This window comes from Pristiophorus japonicus, chromosome 7 (assembly GCF_044704955.1).
Source record: "Pristiophorus japonicus isolate sPriJap1 chromosome 7, sPriJap1.hap1, whole genome shotgun sequence".
Taxonomy (NCBI): Eukaryota; Metazoa; Chordata; class Chondrichthyes; family Pristiophoridae; genus Pristiophorus; species Pristiophorus japonicus.
Genome location: NC_091983.1, coordinates 172129816 through 172144614, shown reverse-complemented (window position 1 = coordinate 172144614; position 14799 = coordinate 172129816).

The following is a 14799-nucleotide window of genomic DNA, read 5'->3' as shown; positions in this document are numbered from 1 at the left end:
GGTCCCTCCTATCCACTTTATCTGGGCCCTTTATAATTTTATATAACTCAATTAGGTCTCGCAAAGAAAACAACCCCAGCCTATCAAATCTTTCCTCATGGCTAAAATTCTTCAGTCCTCGTAAATCTCCTCTGTAACCTCTCGAGTGCAATTACATATTTCCTATAATGTGACCAGACCTGTACACAATACTCTAGCTGTGGCCTAACTAGTTTTATATAGTTTAAGCATAACCTCCCTGCTCTTATATTCTATGCCTCAGCTAATAAAGGCAAGTATCCCGTATGCCTTCTTAACTATCTTATCTACCTGTCCTGCTACCTTCAGGGGTCTGTGGACATGCACTCCAAGGTCCCTCCGTTCCTTTACATTTCTCAGTCTCTTACCATTTATTGTGTATTCCCTTTCTTTGTTTGCCCTCCCCAAATGCATTAACTCACATTTTACTGGATTGAATTCCATTTGCCATTGTTCTGCCCACCTGACTAATCCATTGATATCTTCCTGCAGTCTACAGCTTTCTTCTTCATTATCAACCACATGGCTAATTTTTGTATCATCTGCAAACTTCTTATTCATACCCTCTATATTCATGTCCAAATCATTGATATATACCACAAAAAGCAAGGGACCCAGTACTGAGCCCTGCGGAAACCCACTGGATACAGCCTTCCAGACACAAAAACACCAATCGATCATTAACTTTTGCTTCCTGCCACAAAGCCAATTTTGGATCTAACTTGCCACTTTGCCTTGGATTCCATGGGCCAGTCTGCCATGTGGGACCTTATCAAAAGCCTTGCTAAAATTCTTATAGCCTACATCAAACGCACTACCCTCATCAACCCTCCTTGTGACCTCCTCAAAAAAATAAATCAAGTTAGTCAGACACAATCTTCCCTCAACAAATCCAAGCTGACTCTTCTTGATTAATCCATGAATTTCTAAATGAAGATTTATTCTGTCCCTCAGAATTTTTTTCCAATAATTTTTCACCACCGAAGTTAGGCTGATTGGCCTGTAATTACTTGGTTTATCCCTTCCTCCCTTTTTAAACAAAGGTATGACATTAGCAGTTCTCCAGTGCACCTACACCACACCTATAGGCAGAGAGGATTGGAAAATTATGGTCAGAGCCTCTGCTATTTCCTCTCTTGCTTCTCTTTACAGCCTGGGATACATTTGATTCAGGCCTGGGGATTTATCCATTTTAAAGATGCTAAACCCCATAATAGTTCCTCTCTCAATATGTTTATTTTATCTAATATTTCACACTTCTCCCCAATAGCAGAGTCTGCATCGTCCCTCTCTTTTGTGAAAACAGACACAAAGTATTCATTAAGAACCATTCCCAGGTCTTCCGCCTCCACACACAGGTTACCTTTATGGTCTCTAATAGGTCCTACTCTTTCTTTCTTTATCCTCTTGCTCTTAATGTATTTATAAAACATCTTTGGGTTTTCCTTGATTTATAAAACATCTTTGGATTTTCCTTGACTCACAAGGCCATTGGGGAAGCTATGACATTGCTGATTGAACACAAAACTGATTTTGTGTGTGTGGTGGAGAGGAGCAGAAGGGGGAGGGAGGAAGTGAAGGGGGAATTGGGTTTAGGGAATTAGCACAGTCTCCTGTCTGTTATGTATGTTAACTGGGTTTTACCTGCCACCGGAGTGTGCGACTGTCAGAGTCCTAATGGTCACTGGCAGACACGTGCAAGCCGTGTATATAATGTTGGCAACCATGTTGAATCCTCACTTTGAGAGTAAATAAACTGGATTAAAGTCATGCCTGAACTAGCTCACCGTACTTAGCCTCGTGGAGTTATTCGATACTTAACAATTGGCGACGAGTTAAAATGCGAACTTTTATGCAACCATGTCTGTTGGAATTTTGGAGTGATTCATGGAAGGGGAAGGCTGGGAGGATTTCACTGATCGCCTCGACCAGTACCTCGTAGCCAATGGATTGGAAGGAGAGCGCGACTGTCAGAGTCAGAGTCCTAATGGTCACTACCAGACATGTGCAAGCCATGTATATAATGTTGGCAGCCATGTTGAATCCTCACTTTGTGAGTAAATAAACTGGAGTAAGGCCATGCCTGAACTAGCTCACCGTATGTAGAGTTATTCGATACCTAACACTTTCAGCTTTAGGACTTTGCTTGCATTCACCCCAGATGCAAAGAAAATAAAAAAAATGTCATTGGACTATGGTGTACAAGTCCCATTGATCTAGATTTTTATTAGACACTCTTTGGAAGCAAAACTGATCCAGAAATTTTTGGACTAACAAACTAGCAAAGAATTATTAACATTTTTGTTTGGTAACATTTGAACTTTAGATGTAGTTTCCTTTTAAAAATGAAAATTTTGGACTCTGATTCCAAATATTATGAATATAAAAGCCCAATGAACATAAATTCTTGCTCTGGCATTGACACAATGTGATACCCCCATGAGAATACTGCTCACACCATCAGCTAGAATGTGCCGTAAAAATTATCTTCTGTTGAGAAGGAGAAGGAGAAAAGCATTTTTGCCTGCAGTTTTCATTATATATTTAAAAGGAGGAATTTTCCCCTCATCAGCCAGTATTGTAACGTTTGCACTGAGTCTGTGTCTATCTCCTATTGTTTCAAATCACCCTGCATTCCCTGCATGATGCCACTAGCTCCGAACTGGCTATGTATGCAAGAGAGAGGGAGAGGGAGAGCGTCTAACAGCTAACAGCATCTGTAATAGGAACATTCCGTGGCACTCTCCAAAAGCAATTGTCCTCGATCTGCAGACATACAGTATTGGCTCTCAGCAGGCAGAAAAGCATGGGTGCAATGCAGGAATCCTTCAGTGGTGCCAATAGCAATTGCCAAAATGCATTGGCACTTACACAAGCAACCTTTGCTTTGGAACTAAGCGCCTTGGGACGAATGGAAGAGCTATAGTGGTAGGGGATTCAATAGTCAGGGAAGCAGACAGGCCTTTCTGCGGCCACAGACATGACTCCAGGATGGTGAGTTGCCTTCCTGGTGCCAGGGTCAAGGATGTCACAGAGTGGCTGCAGGGCATTCTGGGGGCAGAGGGTGAACAGCCAGGGTTGTGGTCCATATTGGGACCAATGACCTAGGTGGAAAGAGGGATGAGGTCTTGCAGGCAGAGCTAAGGGAGCTAGGAGAGAGATTAAAAAACAGGACCTCAAAGATAGTAATCTCCGGATTACTCCCCGAGCCACGAGCTGGTGAGTATAGAAATAGGAGGATAGAGCAGATGACTACATGGCTGGAGAGATGGTGCAGGCGGGAGGGCATTAGTTTCCTGAGGCATTGGGACCACTTCGGGGGGAGATGGGACAAGTCGGACGGGTTGCACCTCAACCGAGCCGGGACCAACATCCTCGCGCGGGGTGGGGAGTGGTTTGCTAGTGCTGTTGGGGAGGGTTTAAATTAGCTTGGCAGGGGGGTGAGAACCTGAGAATAGATTCAGTAGGGAGGGGAGTAAAGCTGGAATTAGAAAGCAAAAATAAAGAAAGTGAGTTTGAAGGAGAGAGGTAACCAGCAGGAAAACAGTGTAAAAAAAAAAAATTTAAAGGCACTTTTTGTCTAAATGTATGTAGCATTCGTAACAAAATAGATGAGTTGATGGCACAAATTGAGATAAATGGGTATAATCTGATAGCCATTTCAGAGACGTGGTTGCAAGGTGACCAGGACTGTGAATTAAATATTCAGGGGTATTTGACAATCCAGAAGGACAGACAGAAAGGAAAAGGAGGTGGGGTAGCTCTATTGATAAAGGATGGAATCACTGCAATAGTGATAAACGATATTGACTCAAATTATAAGGATGTTGAAACAGTTTGGGTGGAGATAAGGAATAATAAGGGGAAAAGGTCACTGGTGGGCATAGTATATAGGCCCCCTAACAGTAGCAACTCTGTTGGTCGGAGTATAAACCAGGAAATAGTGGGGGCTTGTAAAAAGGGAACAGCAATAATCATGGGTGATTTTAACCTCCACATGGATTGGACAAATCAAATTGGTCAGGGTAGCCTTGAGGAAGAGTTCATAGAGTGCATAAGGTTGCAAGAGTTCCTTGAGCAGTATGTAACGGAACCAACCAGGGTCAGGCTATCTTGGATCTGGTCCTGTGTAATGAGACAGGATTAATAAACAATCTCCTAGTAAAGAATCCCCTGGGAATGAGTGATCATAGCAAGGTTGAATTTCAAATTCTGATGGAGGGTGAGAAAGTTGGATCTCAAACCAGCGTACTAAGCTGAAATAAAGGTGACTATGAATGCAGAGTTGGTTAAAGTGGACTGCAAAAATAGATTAAAGTGTAAGATGGTTGATGAACAGTGGCGTACATTTAAGGAGCTATTTCACAACTCTCGAAAAATATATTCCAGTGAGGAGAAAAAGATGTAAAAGTCATGACTAACTGAAGAAATAAAGGACGGCATCCAATTTAAAAACAAGCGCATACAAAGTGGTCAAAACTAGTGGGAGGACAGAGGATTGGGAAGCTTTTAAACACCAGCAAATAATGACTAAAAAAATGACTAAGAAAGGGAAGATAGACTATGAAATTAAACTAGCACAAAATATAAAAACAGATAGCAAGAGTTTCTATCGGTGTGTATAAAAAGGAAAAGTGACTAAAGTAAATGTTGGTCCCTTAGAGGTCGAGAATGGGGAATTAGTAATGGGGAACATGGAGATGGCAGAAACTCTGAACAAATATTTTGTATCAGCCTTTACAGTAGAGGACACAAACAATATCCCAACAGTGGATAGTCAAGGGGCTCTAGGGGGGGAGGAACTTAACACAAGCACAATCACTAATGAGGTGGTACTCAGTAAGATAATGGGACTAAAGGCAGATAAATCCCCTGGACCTGATGGCTTGCATCCTTGGGTCTTGAGAAGTAACAGCAGGGATAGTGGATGCATTGGTTGTAATTTACCAAAATTCCCTGGATTCTGTAGAGGTCCCAGCAGATTGGAAAACTGCAAATGTAACGCCCCTATTTAAAAAAAAAGGAGGCAGACAAAAAGCAGGAAACTATAGACCAGTTAGCCTAACATTTGTGGTTGTAAAAATGGAGTCCATTATTAAAGAAGCAGTAGCAGGACATTTGGAAAAGCATAATTCAGTCAGGCAGAGTCAGCATGGATTTATGAAGGGGAAGTCATGTTTGACAAATTTGCTGGAATTCTTTGAGCATGTAACAAACAGGATGGATAAAGGGGAACCAGTGGATGTGGTGTATTTGGACTTCCAGAAGGCATTTGACAAGGTGTCACATAAAATATTACTGCACAAGATAAAAGTTCACAGGGTTTAAGGTAGTGTATTAGCATGGATAGAGGATTGGCTAACTAACAGAAGAGAGAGATGGGTTAAATAGTTCATTCTCGGGTTGGCAATCAGTAAATAGTGGGCTGCCACAGGGTTCAGTGCTGGGGCCCCAACTATTTACAATCTATATTAACGACTTGGAAGAAAGGACCGAGTGTAACGTAGCCAAGTTTGCTGATGATACAAAGATGGGAGGAAAAGCAATTTGTGAGGAGGACACACAAAATCTGAATAAGGACATAGACAGGCTAAGTGAGTGGAGAAAAAATTTGGCAGATGGAGTATAATGTTGGAAAGTGTGAGGGCATGCACTTTGGCAGAAAAAAAATCAAAGAGCAAGTTATTAGTTAAATGGAGAAAGATTGCAAAGTGCTGCAATACAGTGGGACTTGGGGGTACTTATGCATGAAACACAAAGGATAGTATGCAAGTACAGCAAGTGATCAGGAAGACCAATGGAATCTTGGCCTTTATTGCAAAAGGGATGGTGTATAAAAACAGGGAACTCTTGCTACAGTTATGCAGGGTATTGGTGAGGCCACACCTGGAGTACTGCGCACAGTTTTGGTTTCCATATTTACGAAAGGATATACTTGCTTTGAAGGCAGTTCAGAGAATGTTCACTAGGTTGATTCCGGAGATGAGGGGGTTGACTTATGAAGATAGATTAAGGAGGTTGGAATTCAGAAGAATGAGAGGTTATCTTATCGAAACGTATAAGATTATGAGGGGGCTTGACAAGGTGGATGCAGAGGATGTTTCCACTGATAGAAGAGACTAGAACTAGGGGTCATAACCTTAGAATAAGGGGCCACCCATTTAAAACTGAGATGAGGAGTAATTTCTTCACCCAGAGGGTGGTGTGGGCCTGAAAGGATGGTAAAGGCAGGAACCCTCACCACATTTAAAACATACTTGGATCGGCACTTAAAGTGCCGTAACCTACAGGGCTACAGACCAAGAGCTGAAAAGTGGGATTAGGCTGGATAGCTCTTGGTCGGCCAGCGCGGACACAATGGCCCAAATAGCCTCCTTCCGTGCTGTAAATTTCTATGATTCTATATATGCTGCTCTTCCATGGGAGGATCCAGAAACATAAAATGGAAGATAGTGGTTACTAGGACAGGTAGACAGATTTGCCCCTGTCCTGGAAGTAGTTTCTAGGTATTAGTGGGACACTACAGAATTCGGTTATGGCTTCTTTGGGGAATAGTATTCTCCAACGCAGGTTTCCTAGTAGATATCCAGGAATGATTGCCGCGGCTATTTACAGGATTGGTGGTGGGAGAGAGGAGGGCGAGTCTGACTAGATGTCCTAAGTTGTAAATGCACCTGGCTGGTATGCCTCCTACTTGCACTGATTCTCTTCCTTCTTCTGAACCTGCAATTAGAGCTGGGCGCTCAGAGGAAACCCACATCTCTCACATAGGCAGCACACAATGACAGTTCCCTGGGGAAACAATAACCAAAGGGCTACAGCTTTAATACTGAGTATTGTCAATTTTGGAAATGCAGCAAAAAATGAAATGCTGAAATCGATGCAAACTAGCAGAAATTGCAAAAATATGAATCTGCATTAAGAGAAAGGAGCCAACATGGCAAATTAATAGTATCGATGCATTTAAAGGAAGCTGGATATGAGGGAGAAAGGAATAAAGGTTATATTGATAGTTCGATGAGGAAAGACTGGAGGAGGCTTGAGTGGAGCATAAACGCCGGCATGGACTGGTGGGCCGAGTGGCCTGTTTCTGTGCTGTATATCCTGTGTAATTGTCCTTCAATGCAGGGCCAATTTGAAATGGCATTCAGCATCTGGAGCACTCTTCAGGCATTCACTGCATTCTAGAACTATAGCCTCAACACCAAACGTTTGAGGCCCTTAATGAGCATAATGGGCCAACAATTTTTAAAAGCAACCCCCCCCACCCCCCCACACCCGCCATCCTGAATTTTAAATTGCTAACCTGCACAGGAATCTGATTTAGATGCACAGTGTGATCCTATTGGAAATGACAGGAAATTATATGTTGGATACTTTAAATGGCAAAAGTTCTGAATCAGCTCCTGGCACAGAGCCATCTATCAGGGGAACATACTGGGAAATTGTGGGCAGGAGCACTGTACGTTGGCCTAAAAGACTAACAATCTCCCGCTCTCTTGCGCCTCTGGTAGCACCCCAGAGGGGCAGTAAATGGTGTTTACAGGCATTACGGCCAGCTTTTATTGCCCGGTCGGCAAATTCGGCTTGTGGTTTGCGACGGCGGAAAAACTTACCGCCCTGCCCTCTAATTTCACTAAGATCATAACATCAATCGTCGTGCAATGCTCTGGTAGCACCCCGGATGTAAAATTATGCCCTAATGCCGCATTATACGCTCGGCCCAGGAAACACCTGAAAAACCAGGCATTCCCAGGTTGCAGCAGCTGACATTTGCGGTGTATTTAAATGGAGGGATGAGGATCCTTCATCGCAGGTCACGTTGACTACAACAGTTGTGCACAGCACGCTGCGTGAAGTTTTATCTGCCATTAGTGTCCTTACAACATGAGTGAGAGAATTTAATGGGACATTACTAGTTTGTCAGTGTTTCGTGCTCCATGCTATTGCTAGGCGGCTTCAAGATAGAAGAAGAGTTCTTGGTCATGTTGGACCACGGATGAGGAGAGGCCGAAGACGTCTGGGGAGGAGGGCTTACCCCCCCCCCCCCACCCATGGGTTTAAAGGCACCAATACTCATACCATGAGCTCTCTGAGGAGCAGTGTGTGAGAAGGATGCGTTTCCGAAGCAAGTGCTGACAGAGATATGCCATCTCCTGCAGGCAGACCGATGCCTACACCGCTCTGGAGGCAGCCTTCAGTACTGCTATCAACAGGTCTCCGAATTCATTGTGGTGTGCTGCATGTTGCACGCTTGGCCATCATGAGGGGCCAGGCATTGTCAGTGGGGATTGCAAGCCCACCTCAGGAGGACGAAGAGGATCCTGATGAGGCCCCCATTGGATAGCCACACCATCCACGGGGGAGGCAGCTTGGAGATACTGCCGGACCAAGAGTTGCATGTCGCCAGCTCGTAATGGACGGGTTCTCCTAATGGAGGAAACTGAGGGATGGAGCTAATACTGAACACGCTATGTGCCTCCATAAAGGCACATCTCCAATGAACGTTGGAATGATACACAAGACACCAATGGCAAAGGATCAAACCGACATTTCACTGTAACAGAGTAACAAAAACTCTCCTGCCAAAAGAAAACCATACAATAGACAGCAATGAAGTGCCTTAAATCAAAATCAATTATTTACAAGCGTAATCAATAAAAATCAGGGCATCTGCATAACCTTGTCCTGCACATTATCTGACTTATTTAACACCGCGATTTTCGGCTGGGGCACAAAAAAAGTCCTTGTGTAATGCACCCCCAATCATGGAACCTTATTTTTTGCTGAATTTTGCAGACGAGGCGCAAATTTTTTGTTGATAGTATCAGGACCGCCCTACCGTCATTACCACCTCAATCTCACAAGCCAAAAATCCAGCCCAAGGGGTAAATCAAAGCACAAAGTGAAACACGTGGGATTTGGCAAAATAAATGCCAAACTATCGCTACATGCATGCATGCAATTAAATGCCTGTTCCAACTGGAAATTCTACCCCATGAAGACAAAACAATAAAACTACAAATAATGACTTTATGAAATAGAAACACTAGATTTTAGGATCTTCTCCGCTCTGGTTTTTGTCCCGGAGCGGCAGCAATGGCGGTGGTGAGGTGTTTTGACCGGGCGGTCAGTCTCCAGCGCCCTGCAGCGATCCTCGGGTCTGGTTTGCAGTGGCGTGGAGCAGCACCGCCTGGAACAGCTGCGCTGGTGTGCAACGCCCCTGGTTACGACACTGGCGTGAGTTTGTACTCCTGCCCGACCCGTCCGCCGGAAAACATGCCTCGCACTGACCACCTGGGAAATCAGGGTGGTCCAACCATCCCGAGGACTCCGAAGGTAAGTGTGATTGTGATTGTTTGTTTTCTTTTAATTGTTTGTTTTTGTGATTTGTGACGTGGGCAATGTGTTGGGAATGTTTTTGTGGGAGATTTCTTTTAGGTTTCCCGCCCGCCCCCCCACCCCCCAGCTGTCTCTCAGCAGTCCAGGGGTCAGCTCTTTAGCTCGGGAGTTCCCAATCCTGATGCCCTAAGAGCGGTGTACAATGCCTCCCTTAGCACTGTGCCCCCTGACGCAGGGCCCAGTTGCCCAAACTTACCTACTGAGGCACAAACTAATCCTGGGCACTAACATTTGCACCCCGCTGCCATTATCACCCTAAAAACATCAAAGCTGAAAATCCAGCCTAGATGCTGGAAATACATGACTGAAAAGAGGCAATGGCCCTGAAATCCCAAGGGGGTGCTACCAATGCTGCCTGGACATGAGAATTTTAGCTCTGTGGAAAGATTGGATAGGCTGAGGTTGTTTTCTTTGGAACAGAGGAGGCTGAGGGGAGACCTTTATTGAGGTGTATAAAATTATGAGAGGCCTAGATATAGTGGATAGGAAGGACCTATTTCCCTTAGCAGAGGGGTCAATAACCAGGGGGTATAGATTTAAAGTAATCTTTTCACCCAGAGGGTGGTGGGGGTTTGGAACTCACTCACTGCCTGAAAGGGTGGTAGAGGCAGAAACCACTTTTTTTTTTAAAGTACTTGGATATTCACTTGAAGTGCCATAACCTACAGTGCTACGGACCAAGAGCTGGAAAGTGGGATTAGGCTGGATAACTCTTTGTCGGCCGGTGCAAAGATGATGGGCCAAAATGGCCTCCTTCCGTGCTGTAAATTTCTATGATTGTGTGATGTCCTACTGCAAACCTGGCAGCAAAACAGTAGAATCCCATAGGCCACAGGTCCTGTACAGGTTAACGTTCATCAGAACTGTTCTGACGGAAAGTCTCCACCCAAAGCATTAACAGACTTTTCAGAGGTGAATGAACCTGTTGTGTATTCCAGTATTTTCACCCTTGTTGAGTCCTAATTTTGTCATGCTCACAGACAGCAGTGACTGATTTCTGATTGTGTACATCAGTTTTGGAGTCCTATGTGTTTATACCTGATGACTCTCTGCACAGCTAGATGAGTACATGAGTAATCCAGAGGCCTGGACTAATGATCTGGAGACATGAGTTCAAATCCCACCATGGCATCTGGGGAATTTAAATTCAGTTATTTCTATTAATTCTATGAAACTACCACACTGTCATTAAAAACCCATCAGCTTCACTAATGTCCTTTAGGGAAGGAAATCTGTCATCCTTGCCTGGTCTGGCTTATACCTGACACCAGACCCATAGCAATGTGGTTGACTCTTCACTGCCTGAAATGGCCTAGCAAGCCACTCAGTTGTATAAGGATGGACAATAAATGCTGAGTTTGCCAGCGACACCCACATCCTGTGAATAATTTCTTTTTTAAAAAGGCTGCTTAGCTTTTAAAGGCTGTGTGCATGTAATTAGCATCATGATCAACTGCATCAGATGAGGCATAATTTGCATGATGTATTGGAGGTAGGAGGGATTATAAACTTCCTAAATAAAAACATTTTAATTGATTTACTCTTCAGAAGAGATAAATTGGCCCAGTAGAGTTCCCACAAATGGCACATTACCAGTTAATCTGATTTAAATTGACAGAGCAATGGATCTTTTCCATTGAGGGAGCAGCCAGATAGAGCTTCAATTTAACATCTTGGCTAAAGAACATCACCTCCAACAGTGCAGCACTCCCTCAGTACTACACTGATGTTCCAGTCTAGATTAAGTGCTCAGGCTTTTTGTGGGGCTTAAACTGAGGCAAGCATGCAACCAACTGAGCCAAACTGACATGGAGAGTATTGTTGATCACTTAGTGTTTCTCTTTGCTGACAGTGCTACAGTGAGTTCACTCGGCTTTTATTCATAAAGGATATTCCTCAATATTAAGACTTCGAACTGCATGTACAAAAATAAAGAGCATTTCGTGCATTTAGTGGTACAAAATAATTTTATTTTGAAACTTTATATTGGTTGATTAGCCACAATCCATCAGTGAATGGATAACGGGGTGTTTCAAGGATCCTTTTAAATAAACGAGCAACAGATTTGCATTTATACAATCTCTCAAGTTGCTAATTATGGATTAGATGGCACAACTTTAAACCATTCTATGAAATAAAAACGTATTTTTATTAAAACCAAACAGATTTCCAGAGTAACTTTAAAATGACATGACAGCTGATCCTAGTTAAATGATAATGTAGAACAGTACCAGCCAGACTCACTCACATAAATTTACGTTCCAGGATCTGGGTGTCGCTGGCAAGGCCAGCATTTATTACCCATCCCTAATTGCCCTTGAGAAGATGGCGGTGAGCCGGCTTCTTGAACCGCTGCGGTCCATGTGGTGAAGGTACTCCCACAATGCTGTTGGGGAGGGAGTTCCAGGATTTTGACCCAGCAACGATGAAGGGACGGCAATTTATTTCCAAGACAGGATGGTGTGTGACTTGGAGGGGAACTTGCAGATGATGATGCTCCCATGTGCCTGTTGCCCTTGTCCTTGTAGGTGGGAGAGGTCGGGTTTGGGAGGTGCTGTCGAAGAAGCCACGGCGAGTTGCTGCAGTGCATCTTATAATTGGTACATCATCGTCATAGGCAGTCCCTCAAAATCGAGGAAGACTTGCTTCCACTATAAAAGTGAGTTCTTAGGTGACTGGACAGTCCAATACGGGAATTAGTCTCTGTCTGTCCCATCCGTGACGCTCATTGAAGGAAAGGGTGGGTGGGACTAGTTTGCCGCATACTCCTTCCGCTGCCTGCGCTTGGTTTCTGCATGCTCTCGGCGACTAGACTCAAGGTGCTCAGTGCCCACTCGGATGCTCTTCCTCTACTTAGGATGGTGTTTGGCCAGGGACTCCTAGGTGTTGGTGGGGATGTTGCATTTTATCAAGGAGGCCTTGAGGGTGTCCTTGAAATGTTTCCTCTGCCCACCTGGGGCTCGCTTGCCATGTAGGAGTTCCAAGTAGAGCGCTTGCTTTAGGAATCTTGTGTCAGGCATGCGAACAATGTGGCCTGCCCAACGGAGCTGGTCGAGTGTGGTCAGTGCTTCAATGCTGAGGATGTTGGCCTGTTCAAGGACATTAACACTGGTGCGTCTGTCCTCCCAGGGGATTTGCAGGTACACACTGCAGCCATGGTGCGCTGGTGGTGCAGGGAGTGAATATTGACAATGGTGGATGGGATGCCAATCAAGTGGACTGCTTTGTCCTGGGTTTGTGCCAAGCTTCTTGAGTTGTCGGCGCTGCACTTATCCAGGCAAGTGGAGAGTATTCCATCACACTCCTGACTTGTGCCTTGTAGATGGTGGAAAGGCTTTGGGGAGTCAGGAGGTGAGGCACTCGCTGCAGAATACCCAGCCTCTGACTCTTTCTTGTTGCCACATTATTTATGTGGTTTGTCCTATTAAGTGTCTGGTCAATGGTGACCCCAGGATGTTGATGGTTGGGGGATTCAGCGATGGTAATGCCATTGAATATCATGGGGAGGTGGTTATACTCTCGCTAGGTGGAAATAGTGAGAATTCTTCTTGAAACCGCTGCTGTCCATATGGCGAAGGTTCTCCTTCCCTGCTGTTTGGTAGGCTTTCAAGCTCTTGTAATGTTTCTGGCAAGCAACAATATAGCTGAGCTCAGTTGAGTCCATCCCAACAGAATAAGCCCTATGGATTTATATTTTTTAATAACATTCAACAAATTATTTTAAATTTTTTATAGAAAAGTTCCCACTCCTAGCAAATGATACACCACAGGTCAGGTTGATATTGATGCTTTTCTGTATTGACCGGTTTTGATAAACGCAATTGATATACTGATTAAGCTGAGACTGAACGAGGGGCCACAAGAGTGAATTTTGGTCTAGCTATTGTGCGAGTACAATTTTATTTAAGTAGGTTAACACTGGAGATGTAATTCATTAAATTGGACTTGTATCTCATTAGTAAACTACACTGAGCATCCACTTAATGCAAGGAGTAAGGCTATTGACACTACTTTGTTTGGAAATGCTCCTTCCCACTTTTTTACGTCTAAATCCCTATCAACCATTTTGCAATCAACTTGAGGCTGCCTGGATCTTTTATTTAGAGATGTCGTTCCAAGCCTTGTGGATACAGTGCAAGTGGCTTCAGCTGGTGCTCATGCACAAACTTTCCCAAATTGTTCCCCTGCTGTTCTCTTCTTTCCTTGTATTCAGTGATGCATGCTACCCTCAACTTTAGGGGCTGGATTTGCCACTTTTTTGCACCCCGTTACCTCCTCCAGGATGCACTAACTGGGCGCAAAGGCCTTTTTGCCGGGGAGGGCGGTGTTACCGCCTCCGGAGAAATTATCCCAGAGGTTTGGGGGGGCGCTGTACAGGCAGTGTACGTGCCCCATGACTAATGCCCCAGGCTGGCACGCAACAGACAATGATGTCATCGCCGTGCGCGTTGACCCTTCATCGCCCCACGCCGATCCCTTTGCACCCCGTGGAAGAAATTGCCACGCAGTTGTGAGGCTGGTGTGGGCAAATGTTAGCACCAGCTTTACAAGGCTGGTAGACATCGCCGACAGGGTGCACATTATCACCCCGGGCCGCTATTTTATTTTGTTGATCAACTCTTTGGTCAGTCTGACAATGGTGGCCCTCGGTTGACCGGGCCGCTGGCATGGTTGATAGCATCCCTGGTGGCCCAGTGGGGCCACCAAAGGGCCTGCAGAGTGCGCAGCAGTTCTCCCCCTTTAACTGAAGAGAAGATCCGGTGAGCGGATATTAAAGTCAAAGAGAAAGCAAAAGTGCAGGGTAGTGATAGGGGTAAAGATGAACAGTGTGACAGGAACTGACAGAACATATACACAAGACAAAATTAAAAGCTCTATGGGCTAGACTTTCCACTTGTGCAGATCACCCAAAAATGAGCGTTATTTCCAGCGGTGGTGGTAAATATGGGTTTTGAAATCGCCAGATTATCACCCATTTTCAAAACCCCAATTTTCCATTTTATAAAATGGGCATTACCACGAGCAATCTGAAATGGGCGTTACATTTTTTTTTACCTTCTGCCGTAAAGTGCCGGTGTCCATAGCAATGGTGTGGCAACAGTCGTTTCCCACGTTTCAGGAGGTCAGGGGTCATCAGTACATGCGCAGAATGGGGGAAGAGAGGGAGCAGAGAGGAACTGAAAATATGTGTGGGGGTGTTGTGTGCTTGTTTGGCTGTTTTGGGAGGCAGGAGGGAGATTTACCAGCAGCAAAAAGACTGATGAGCACAAAGAACCCACCGAGTTTCTGTCGAAACAATTATATTCAAAATGGAGGAGGTGACACAGCACCCTCTGGAGACTCTGGCGAAAGCAGTGAGGTGGGACAGGAATAATTGGG